This window comes from Thermobia domestica, chromosome 18 (genome assembly GCF_964235325.1).
Source record: "Thermobia domestica chromosome 18, izTheDome1.hap1.1, whole genome shotgun sequence".
Taxonomy (NCBI): Eukaryota; Metazoa; Arthropoda; class Insecta; order Zygentoma; family Lepismatidae; genus Thermobia; species Thermobia domestica.
Window position 1 is genome coordinate 116,844,834 of NC_137471.1, and position 13,017 is coordinate 116,857,850.

Below are 13,017 nucleotides of genomic sequence, written 5' to 3' on the forward strand. Positions count from 1 at the left end.
TTTCAGCATCTAAGGCCATTTAGTCCTTCACGTTTGAGGGATGACCTCCCTCGGCGAGCACACAATCCGGGGAAGGGGAAAGAAGAAAGGATGGGGGAAGGGCCTGGGACCTATAAGTTAGGTACCACCCCGGGATTTGCCTGGTGTGAATGAGAAAAACCCAGGAAAATCTTATTCAGGGTGGCTGGCCTGAAAAAGCGTTTTACACTTTTTCGACCGAGTGTCTCCACCGGGGACCTCCCCCGGGGGTCCCCACCATCTGTTTGCAAGTGCTTCCCTGGCCTGGTAATAGCCCAGATCTTAAACTAATCGAGGGTATATGGAAAGTTTTAAAGGATGTTATCAACGACGATGAAGTTTGCACAAATAAAAGGATGTCAATGTACAGGATTATAGTAATTTGAACACAGAACGGTACAATTAAGGAAATAATACAAACAAATATGTTGAGCATGCCACAGCGAACATTGGCCGTTATCAAGACCCGGGGGAGGACCTATTAAGTAATAAGTGCACCAAAAGTATGTATCTATCTTTTTTACTTTGTTCTATGCAGATATTCAAATCAGTGTTTACGTAACTTCACATTTTACTCTAGAATTCAAGTTATTTTTCAGGTTTTCTCGTAACTATGCGATTACCATAATAATTTGGCCAACACTGTATGTAGTAATAGATTGTAGTTTCGCAGGCTTTAAGGTCGATATAATACGGGTAAGAATTTATTTATGTACAGCGAGAAAATTGATAAAACATTTAATGATTTATTTGCAGAAATCGAACATCTTCTCTATACTGAGAATTTGATCTATTTTTCTTTGCAAGGTGACTTTACTTAACTTCACCCTTTGTTATGCCTCCTACTTCATTGCAGACATTTTTTCCATGAAAAAAAAAAAAAAAAAAAAGAATTTAGTTTCTAGTCCAAAATATATTTTGTAGTTGCTAATGTTCGAATTTTTTTCTATTCTTACATTGGCTGTATCTTCCATCCGAAAAGTAGTAATAAACGTGCAGAGACATGGTCTTACCTACTGTACTTAATCATAATTCAATTATAATAATGTTTTATGTTTTTCAATTTTCTATTAATTTCTTTCTTCTTTTAATCCTTTATTTTATTCTTATTTGTTATTGGTAATCAATTTGATTTAATTTTAAAAATTAGCTCTTTTATTTGATTGTTGTAGGTTTATTCTAAGATGTAAGGCATTCAGTATTAAAATAGAAATAATAAATTAAAACGGTGTATTCTGTGATTCAAGTTGGTTAAGTATTTAGTTCAGAAACAAATGATTGAGAATAGCATAAACATACGTTTTCCGTATAATTTATGAAAATTCACTTCATTCATAATCAGATATCACAGTTAAAGTTTCTACTATAGTTTTCTTTTTCTCATATATATATATATATATATATATATATATATATATATATATATATATGTGTGTGTGTGTGTGTGTGTGTTTACTCCATGTCTCACCAGAGGTATCATACTAGGGTGGGTCGTTTTGCCACTTTTTTTTCGGAACGAAATGTAATACCTGGCAAAAGTGGCCCATGTACGCGGACATTACAAGTATAGATTTTTTTTTTAAATCAGATAATATCTTCTGTAAGAACTATTGCCTCAAAGTTTCAAAATTTCACTGAAAATTACAAAAAATACCAAAATTGTTCATTATTTTTAGTTATGTTAAAGTAAACATATTTTTGGATTTTACATGCCAGATGCTATGAAAACTGACATTCAAGTCTCAAAATGTCAGTTATATGCCCCTGCGGTGGGATAGGGGTGCCTCCTCTGGGGCCGGCAAAGGGGACAAATTCAGTACAATTAAGTCTTTCTACAGCTATTTTCGTCCTTGCCTTTTCCTTCTACTGGTGGTTCATGGTGGTAGCAGAGCATTGTTATTTTTCACCATGACACTCCCCCTCCACCTCACAATACTGCATCGCCCTTCTCCTATCCCGATCTGCGTACCTCAGCGTCATTATCAGGAACGAGTCGGATATGCTTCAAATTGGGCGCCATTTCTCAAGCGCTATATTTGGTTACTGTTGCCTTCAGCTTATATGAATTGACCGTTACAGATAATAGTTTGCTAAACACTATTTTCACAGAAAATTCTGTATTTCTTTTTTTTAAAAAGTCAGTATTATTTATTATATCACAAAAATGACTTCAGTGACAATGAAGCAGACCCTGAAGAGAAAGCAGAGGAAAGCTCTTCTGAGGAAGAGATCGAACCCAAAGACAGAACATCTAAACCGAAGCTAGATTTGACTGAAACTGCTATGACTGCTCAGAGATACATTGTAAGCGAAAGTGCTGCGGCACATATAACATCAACTGTGCTTCAGGCAGCTTTAAAGGCTGGAATTATAACATCTCAACAATATAGCGACATAAAATCTGCTTTAATTGTGGACAGGAGCAAAATAAGGCGTGCGAAAATTAAAATTGCTCAGAATTTAAAAGAAAGTTCTAGAAATGATGATCCCATTAAAAGCTTATACTTTGATGGTCAAAGGGAAGACACTTAAACACACGCAGGCATCGTTAGAGAAGAGCACTTATCACTTGTGGCTGAACCTAACTCTCAGTACGTTGGTGACGTGACACCATCCTCTGGCTCTGGCCATGACGAGACCACGGCTATTTTCCAGTACATCATGAACCAAATCGAAGGTGGCTTTGATGAAGTTTTATGGTTCTTGAGGTTCTTGGGTGTGATGGAACAAACACTAACACTGGTTGGAAGGGAGGTATTCGTCGAAAATTAAAGGAACTAACAGGCTATTTTTCTCTTGCATTTTAATGAACTGCCTTCCCGAGCTCTCTTCACGCATATTGGCGCTAATTCAAGCCTCTATTCTTACACAGGTCCCATAGGTTCAAAACTATCTGACTGTGAAAAGCTTCCAGTGGTGTGATTCAAACCAATAAAATGTGACTTACCTCATCATAGTCAGAAGACTCAGATAACTCAGTAATGACCTGAGATACTTATTTCAAGTCTTCCATTGCTAATGGTCCTCGTCACGTCTTTGAGACCATTCATAGGTCTAGATACTTACCAAATGAATACCAGGCTGTAATCCGTTCATCCATTCAGACGAATGTATTTCTCGCACTCCCAGAGAATGTTCTTTTCGCCATGATGACTGATGGTCTACTTGCTGTCCGACAAGATGATTTACATAAGATTCTTAGTGCTTGAAAACACGAAGCAGAGAATCTTCATAACACTATTAGATAAAACATCATTCCCATACTGAATTTTGAGGCGAAAGATTACACTGAAATGATCTTTTGGGAAAGCACTGATGTGTCAATAACTGTACCACCAGTTCTAAGGACGGTATCAAACAAATAGCTCATGGACAAAACTTTCACTTTCGGACAACACTGTGCCAGAATAGTCCTCCACCGTCTATCCATACCACACGGTGGCAGTAGAACGGATAGTGAAATTAGTCACTGAAGCAGCCTCTGAAGTATGTGGCAGTGATGCTAGGGACGGGGTGATCAGGTCAACCTTACTTTCTAGGCAAGCTTTATCTAAATTTCAATCAAAGTCCCAATTTGTTACAATTTTTCCTGACAGTGACGAATTGAATTAGTTCATCCGTCCCTATGTATGGTTAGTTGGTTGGATAGGGCTGGCGCAGCAGCCTTAGGTGCAGCCACCTCCACGTGGTAGACTCTGGGACGCTTGGACAGGCTATATGACCAGGTGAGCGAGGACCTGACAACTGCTTAAATGTACTGAATTTGCCCCCTTTTCTGGTCCCAGAGGAGGCATCCCGATCCCCCCCAAGGACACATAACTGGCATTTTTATACTTGAATGTCAGTTTTCTAAGCAACTGACATGTATTTAACCAAAAAATGTTTACTTTAACATAACTAAAATTAATGAACAACTTTGGTATTTTTTGTAGTTTTCAATGAAATTTTGTAACTTTGAGGCAATAGTTCTCACAGAAGATATTATCCGATTTGAAAGAAAATCTATACCTGAAATGTCCATGTGGGCAGCCCACTTTTGCCTGGTATTACATTTCGTTCCGAAAAAAAAGTGGTAAAACGCTGCACCCTAGTATCATACTTCAAACTTTGCAGAAATTACTAAATTAAAATGTTAAAAAATCATAAAAATTGTATCAGGGTTGTTATTCTAGTGATAGTAACTATAGTACCATATGAAATTATAAAAAGATAAAAAAACTGTCAATATTTCATCCCTTTATTTCAGATCTCAACTCTAAAAAGTAGAATTTGTTAAATTTTAATACTAAACTTAAAGGGAAGTTTTCACTTATTAGAATTCAATTAGGGCTTTTTGTGCTAAGGGACAAAATTAAAGACGAGAAAACGCTGAAGAAAATGTGTTTAAAGTCATTTATTGTCACCAAGTGTTCAACGAAAATGACCCCGCCACTCACAAACTGGCAGGGATTGAAATTTAAAAAAAAAAAAAAGAAAAAAAGAAAAAGAAAAGGAAAAAAAAAAAGGTTTGTGCTACCAATGTATATATAAAAAAAGATAAAAATGGTGAAGCAACTGTCATTGATCCCAAGTAACTCTTCATAAGGATTGACCAATTTTTAAAGCATTTTTTCTGGTACTTGAAATCATGCACAAAGTAAATATATTTAATTTCTTCATACAGGTTAAGAACTGCCTAGCGTATAAAATATTACTACATATTAGTGCATACTTTTGATCAAACAAATCTCTTGATGCCTTAAATACATTTATTCTGTTAGCAGATTGCCATTTCACTGAACTTACTGGGTAAGGATATTTGTTTCATAACATACAGGGACGTGCAAGGACTAAGGGAGAAAAGCAGCCAAGGAGCAGAATGTAAAGGAACCAAATATGCACGGGCAGGTACTTTCGAAGTCACAGAATTTACAGTTCGTCAGTCAAGTGCTTATTAGGTGTCCGGGTACATAAAATATGTATAATGCTCCTATTATGAAGGCACATTTAGAGGTCACGTTCGTCCTTATTACTGTAATTACAGATTTGCCGATTGTATAAATGTGTTTTTTGGACATTATTTTCTCTTTGTAAAATTATTTTCTCTTTGTAAAATAATATATTTTAATATAATTCTACTTACAGATTTCTGTAATTCCTGAATATTCTTTATATTTTCTATAATTTGTGGCCTGCCAAAGATACATGAGGCAAATGTTCCTGTTCGACTTATAGGTCAACGCCCTCCCACGTGTAAATTGATTAAATGGCTTGTCAACTATTTTATGTGTTTGAATATTTCCCTTACTAATTGCGTAAAAAAATAGCTTCGAAGTAAAACAATAAGTATGTAGTTTAGTCAATGCAAAATAACATTAAAATGGCTTCAATAGACGTTGTTGACATGTACCCGTTCATTCCTTTCCAATTCGTTTTTGAATCAGTTACGAACGTTTTGTACAGTAAGAACCTTTGTTACCGGTACCTATATTTTCTATTTCCAAGATAATCTCTATCACCAAGTTAAAGGTCTGGCTATGGAAACCCACTATTACCATTGTTAGCCAATTTAGTACGACATATGGTTGAAAGTAAGATTCTGAAAAAGCAGAAAGTCGGTATAGTACGCTATTATAGATACAGTATGTTGACAACGTACTTTTGTTGTACAAGAAAATTGACAGTTGAGGAAGAAAAGGAAATCAGATTTACTTATTTAGACCTCAACATAAGAAGGCATAACAACAAATTCATTACTGGTGTCTACTAAATACATGCCCACAGCTGGTACACAGTACATACATTATAAATCTGCTCATTCAACAAGTACCAAATCAAATATTTGGAAGAATTTTATTTTACGTGTCACATGACTTACCTTTTTAAAAACAGATATTGATTACTTAATGAAACTGGCTAGTTTGAACAGGTATCCAGTTTCATTATTAATTAATTGGTATAAACAGTTAAAAAGGAATTTATGTCCCGATAAACCTAAAACCGACATGAAAGACAAAAAATGGGTAGCATTGCATATTTTTCCTAGGAAACCGACATAAAGGATAAAAAATGGGTTGGATTACCTGTCTTTCCCAGATTGACAACTGCATTAAATAGAATCTATACACAATACGTTTTCCGTTCAGCCTTAAAATCCCCCATCACTTTAGGAATGACATCACCCAATTTAAAAGTAATTTCACGGATCCCAATGAAAAATCTGGTATTTACGAAATAAAATGCAATTGCCAAGAGAGTAATATAGGCAAAACGAAATGAAATTTAAAAGTACGAGTAAAAGAACACAGAGATTCAAAAGCGGAAAATCCTATATTAGGTTTATCGAAACATTTAAAAAAACACAACACATGATAGAAAATGCAACAATTTTATTTAGAACTAGAAAAGCAGTAGAGAAACTAGTTTATAAAAATATTTATTCATTAAAGAAATAAATAAAAATAAACCTACATAAGGGATGGTTGAATTATAAATGGGAGGCGGTAATTACAACATTTTCACAGCATTGGCATCCCAATAAATATAACAACATGAGTTAACAACCTTCTAAGGGACAGGAAAGGCACGCCAATTGACTCCGCCATATTTTAGTTCGCTTCACGTCATTTGGAGATCGCCGACGCAATTGACAACGTGTTTTTGTACAACACAGCTCTTCCCTTTGTAAGTCCGTTGCACTTTTATTCCTTGATGTTTCTTTTCTTTTTCTTCGTGTTTCTAACTTCCGCAACCAAGACTCCAGGAAAGAATCGAAAGCTTAGAACTATATAAATTTAGGAATTACAGAAATCTGTAAGTAGATTTATAATATATTTTACCCTAATGTTTCGAATTATAATCCGGATCGTTCTAAATCTGCACCATTTAAATGTTTTTAGATTTATTAAATTATCAGAGCATGTTTCCTTATATTGAGCGTGAACTTGAGCGCAGATAAAAAAAAAAAAAAAAAAAAAAAAAGCGTGAGTTTAGCAACTTCCTTTTAAAAGGCTTGAGTTTGAGCGTGAGTTAAGTCTCCGTTTAAACTATGGGTTTGAAATGAGCTGAATTCGTTTCAGTGGTGAGCATTTACAACCTTACATTTAGGTTATTATAGTTCTTAGCAATATTTGAAACGATGTGAAATTATCTTCAGTATTTACATGTTTGTATGTCGATCATGATGACTGAGGAAAGAAGCTATTTGTAAATCGAACAAAGTTAATTATAATGCACCGACCGTTCCAAACGTTTTTACAATAATAGAAAAGCTAGTAGTTTACCTCTCTGCATGTGAAGAAGTTCGTTCTTTGGGAACTTTCACTTAAATGTTTTTCCGTCAATGGATGTTTCAGCAAAGATAAAAATTAAAAAAGAAAAAGAAAAAGTTTATCTTTTAAATTGAACCTTAAGGAATATATTGTTTAAAAATGGTGTTTATTGAGTATAATAAAAAAACTAGAAAACAATTGATATCTACAATTCTTAATAGCTACATTATGATGTTATTATTTACTGTATACATTTGCTTAATATTGTAATTTCATTTATCCGTAAAAATGATTCTCGGTTAATGAAAAATTAATTTGAACTGAGAATAAATTTAAATTATTGCATTTAAGGAATATTTACACCAAATCTGTTACATTTAGAGCCAGATAAATATAGGCCTACATTTTAATATGAAGTCCCGAACTACCGAATTTTGTGAACAAAGGCAAATCCAGTATGTTAATTCCTTAACCACAAGGAAACACAATTATATTAATCCTATTCCATCTGAAATTCTTTATAAAATTTGTTAGTAACTGTCATTTAGAATTTATGATTTCCTTCGTGCGAATTTCGTTGATAGAATTCTAAAAATCTTCAGCACAATTCTTTAATATTACATTATTGAAATATGTGAGACACCTTTTTTCTTAAATTGTATGTTTTATGTAATATAAATTGTATGTTTTATGTAATAGATATGTAAATAATGTTGTGTGCTCTTTGATCTATGGTCATTTTTTTTCCTTCTTTCTTGTCATTCCTGTGTAACTTCCTGAGCATTTACGTATGATTTCGTATATGTTTAACTTTTGTAGATTCTAAATTTTTTTGTAAGTTCTTCTAAAATACAAAGATAGATGTGATTGCATAGTTTTTCACAACTCTCTTGTACCGTGTGTAATTTTCTCCAGTTTGGAATTTGCATTCAGTAAGTCGTTTCAAATATATTCTTTGATGTCTGGAAACAACTTTCCAGTGTGACAAAAATCAGTCATTTACTACCCAAAATGTATGGTCCACTCAACTTAAGTTAATGTGGTTGCTTATGTGAGAGATTTCTTCCTAAAAAGCATTCAAAATCTCGTCCGAAAATGAATATTAGGAAACATATAACATATTAGAGTTACTTGCCTGGCTACGATAGTTCATACTTAGATGCAAGAAATACATTACAAAATCCCTTACAAAAAGAGATGTCAAAACTGAAAAAGTGTCTTAAATACTTTGAAAATAAGTGACGAAAAATAAGGTATCACATGCACATTTTTGTTCCAGATAACTTAGAAAAGAATTACACATATGGAGATATGATGTAATAGGTGTGCATAGGCATATGAAAATGCTCAGGGTATTCATAGTAATGACAGAACTTACTGCTCAAGGTAAAAGAGCAGGACGATTAAATAAAATAACCAAACAACGGAATTTTCGTAACATCTATTAACACACACACACAAACATATTTACATAATTCAAAACAAACTGGAAGAATTGCTACTTAAACAATTAGAAAACTCATCGTTCAAGGGTTGTGTAATTTTCTCTCGAAGTTTCAAGTAGTATTGAGTATCACCTACAGGAGATAGCTGGTAAATACGAGAGAGAAGAACAAAGAACTAAGTAAATAAATTAAATAAATAAAATATATCTTAGCATTCAAGTTATCCAGAATTGTTTCACATATTAATTTGTCATGGAGATGTAATCTCTCTTCCGCATGCTAGCTGGAATTTGCCAAGATATGTAAAGAAATAATATTACAGCATTCAATTTTTCGTGCTTTTTTTATACGTAAGACAAGTATCAAGAACTGTTTTATCTATCTATCTATCTATATATCGATATATATATATATATGAAACGCTTGGAGGACAAAGGTATTATGTAACAAATTGAATATGACGGAAAAATTCACTTTAATAACTTCGTCCATTAACATACCACCTTGATCATTTCTAAATATCCACTAAGAGGAGGACTCACTAAATAAGGTGTTACGTAGCATGATTAACATATAACACATGCATGAACCGCCAGAATGCAGCGTTTCAAAAAATGTAACATAACACCTTTATCCTTTAAGCCCTTCATATATATGCAGTATATAAATGAAAGTGACAATGTTTTTGAGTTCTCATTGCTTGGACTACCCAACCGATCTCGATGAAATTTTGAACATAGATGAGGTTCGGGCCTGGAAGTGTTTTTATCATTTCTCTTTGATGGTACAATATAGGAGGAGGGGAGATATTTATAAATGACCGAAATTGAGATATTACTGTCGATCATGGTGTTCGGGGTCGTTAAAATGAATAGTGACACGATATAGTTTAAATCTAAATCCAGCCCCGCAAGTTGGAGGAGGGAGATATATATAAAACTAATCGAAAATGACCTATGTTAGTGTCGAGTCCATAGTTTTCTGCGTCGCTGAGATGAAGGGTGACACTTCGATGCCGTTTAAATCTAAATTCAATCCACAATAGCAATATTTAAATTTTGCTCGTTTTTTCAAACATATGACACAAGAAGTTTTGCATTTAAATTTATATTTCAACCCAGCGAAGCAGGTAATCAACGCTAGTTCCTTACAAAGTTTACCTGTGTCTAAATTCAAAGTAATCTTGTAGTTTTAATAAAATCTTGCATAATATACTCGTAAATGTAAAGGAATTGAAGGATAGATATCCATTATACACACAGAGGATATCCAACCGACATTTGAGTTTAGTAGCAGGTTAGCTAAACAAAAATGGATTACTGGATGAAACTAGTTCACAAATCAGCTAAGAGTCTTTCAAAAGTCCTGGAAAAAAGTAAAAAGCTGTAACTTTGAAAACACTACTTACAATTTTGTGATTTGTTTGTAATATTTAGTGGAAATGTTAAAATTTTTGTTGGCAACAATGAGCGGATGTAAGTTGACGTCATAACAGCAAATCACGTGACAAAAATGGCGTCTATTCAAGAGGAAGCGCAGTGTGTGGCGTGGTTTTGTGAGTTAAAATCTAGTGTTTTGGTGAGAAGAAAATTCCGACGAAAATATCAGAAACAACCACCTGCAGGTTCAAGTATCAAGAGATGGTACAGAGAGATAAGTTCCTAGCTACCGGAAGTGTCTTGGACTTGTCTCGTAGCGAAAGGCCAACAACTAGTGTTGATGTGATTCAGTCCGTGCAGGAAAGCGTGTTGCGAAGTCCAAAGAAATCGTTGAAACGCAGATCCTTGGAGCTGCGAGTGCCAATGACAACGATACACAATATCGTTTGTAAGAAAATAAAGGAAAAGTCTTACAAGTTGAAACTTGTACAGGAATTGACAGAAGACTGTGACATAAGAAGTGAGTTTTGTGAAATACCATTCTTGGATTCCCGAAAAGACGTCAGCAATGTTTGGACGTAAATGGTGCCTAGCTGGAGGTTTGGCGTTGAAAAGCTGCTTGGAAACAAAATTTCAGACTTCCTTACAAGTCCACTAAAAGTCTTGTACAAATACAATAAATGGTTACAAAGTTACAGCTTTTTACTTTTTTGCAGGACTTTTTGAAGACCATGTATAATATCGAAGTAGATCTTGTGTAAATGTCGAAAGGAACATTAAGAATGTTTATTCTTTAAGGCCAACGACAACTTTGAATTTAGACTCAAGTCAGCTAGGTAAGAAAACAGAATTTGGTTGGTGACATTTTTGTTCAATGTAACGTACGCGCAAAATAGTTTTGATGTAGCAGCATTACTCTCTTAGTGATTCTGTCACATTCCAGCCAGGATGGTGTTAGTGGGATATGGTGTCATTAAAAGGTTGTGTGCTTTTACTGAGCTAAAGGTAAATCCGGAGATTCTTCTTCTTCTTTTTTTTTTTTAATAAATAATTCCTCGCTCTTTATATCTTATTTCTCTAGTCTATGTCATATCTTCTATAGGAGCTCGTTACATCTTAGAACGTCAAAAGAATAATACGAAATCTCTCAATAATGGTGAGTCTTAATTATTACTTATTGCTACAAAATCTATGCGTGTAATTTCGAATTAGAAAGACTTGTATTTGAAGAGTTTCAAATTATGTTGAACAAATCTTCATGAAGTTTGCACAAAGAAACTCTAAACGCCATAACTAGATTTGATAGGAATGTTACTGTTTATACAGAACAACGAAGTTCCTTTCAAAAAATCCTAGCTCGTTTACTGGTTAGCGATCGTGTCTGTGGTGAACTATCTCGTATTCGTTTACTAATGGAAGAATTTTGAATGCACTAAAAAGGTCTGAATTCCACTTCGATCTGTAGGTCTATGTCTCATATTACCTCGATACTGAAGCGAGACGTGAATTGCAAATAAGTATCATTCTTGAAAAACAAACTATTCATTGCTGAAGATGATTCTCATTTGTGATTCTTGTTTCGCTAGTAACTCGCGATGATTTTATAAGGACAAAAGTAACTACAGCACTGCATAATTGTGCAAGATCATATCTTGTGTGAAAAATATAAGAATTTAAATTAGTAGAGCATGTTAGAAGAGGAGTGAGAATTTTTTTTCTCATTGCGTTCAAAAATAATTTGTTAATTCGATATCGGAAATATCGAATGAAGAACAGCCACGTTGTATTGAAAGCTATTAAAGAACTATTTTTTTATTAACAAGGTAGTAACAAATATTCCATTTAATTTTAATATGTTTTTTTGAATTTTTCCAATATTAAAAGATTAACCTTTAACCTGATATTTTGCATAGTTTCGCGAGGTAATGTGATAAAAAAAATTGCAATGTAACAATAATGTCAAGGACATAACGGACATATCTACGTGGAGAATGTCAGTGCTTACACATTTCTGTGTTAAGTATAAAATACCAAATACAAGATTTACACATTTTTTTTATTAGTGACATTTAAACACTAGAAACAAACAAAATACGCATGTTATCCATTTGCTTAAATAGCCACCTGCAATGCCTATCTAGTGCTAAAGTAATTCAACGGACTCAACTTGCAACGTTTTATTCTGCCTATGAATATCTGCTTTAGGCCCAATTTTTCTTTTACCTTTCAGTGTTCTTTTATCCTTTTGATCGGTAGTGAAAATGAAATGAAATTTTGAGTTTTACGTTCTACGGTTATGCCGGCTAGGCTAAAGGAAACGGTGATGATGAGTAATTAATGAAATTGTGGAATGAAGAAAGTGGGAGGAAACGGGAGAACCCCGAGAAAACCCACGCACACGGTGTTTGTCCACCATAAAGTTCACTTGGCGGGAGCAGGGTTTGAAACCAGAACCCCATGCACCAGAGGTGAACGCTCTACCACTGAGCCACCGCGGCCCCGTTTTGATCGGTAGTGGCTTCCTTCATTTTCTATTTCGTTTCCGTTCGTTCGGTGAAATGTTCTTCGGTTGAAATATTAGTAAACCCTCAACACTTCTCGCAATATTACGTACTAACTTATCGTGACTATATTTAACTGGAATATGTTCAAAATCATATTGCTTGTTGTGAAGAGAGATTACACACATATGTTTGCACGGTAGCTGGTATTGGACGAAATCATGACAATGCAATAGGTAATATTAAAATAAACATTATAATACGTTTCGAGAGAGATCTCGCTTTGCACTTCAAATACGCCATTTCTGATATAAATACGAAACGACTGACAGATATGCTTTGCATTCATATATCACATAAGTACAGGTTCAATTAAAAAATGTGGGCCTATAATGTAAGAATGGGAATATCTCTTCATTGTACG

The 13,017-nt window shown here is 34.2% G+C and overlaps 1 long non-coding RNA gene across 6 annotated transcripts in view; it reads left to right on the forward strand.

Annotated features, from left to right (window-relative positions):
* Positions 1–13,017, forward strand: part of LOC145675927 (uncharacterized) — an 87,871-nt gene that overhangs the window by 56,349 nt on the left and 18,505 nt on the right. For 2 of the 6 annotated variants that reach the window (XR_014129241.1, XR_014129240.1), the window contains exon 2: positions 4,835–4,905. The exons of 2 other annotated variants lie outside the window; for them this stretch is intronic. This is a non-coding gene — a long non-coding RNA (uncharacterized LOC145675927). Of the gene's footprint in view, positions 1–4,778; positions 4,906–13,017 lie in introns of all 6 variants that reach the window. 2 more of the 6 variants (XR_014129243.1, XR_014129244.1) reach the window with 2 other exon arrangements.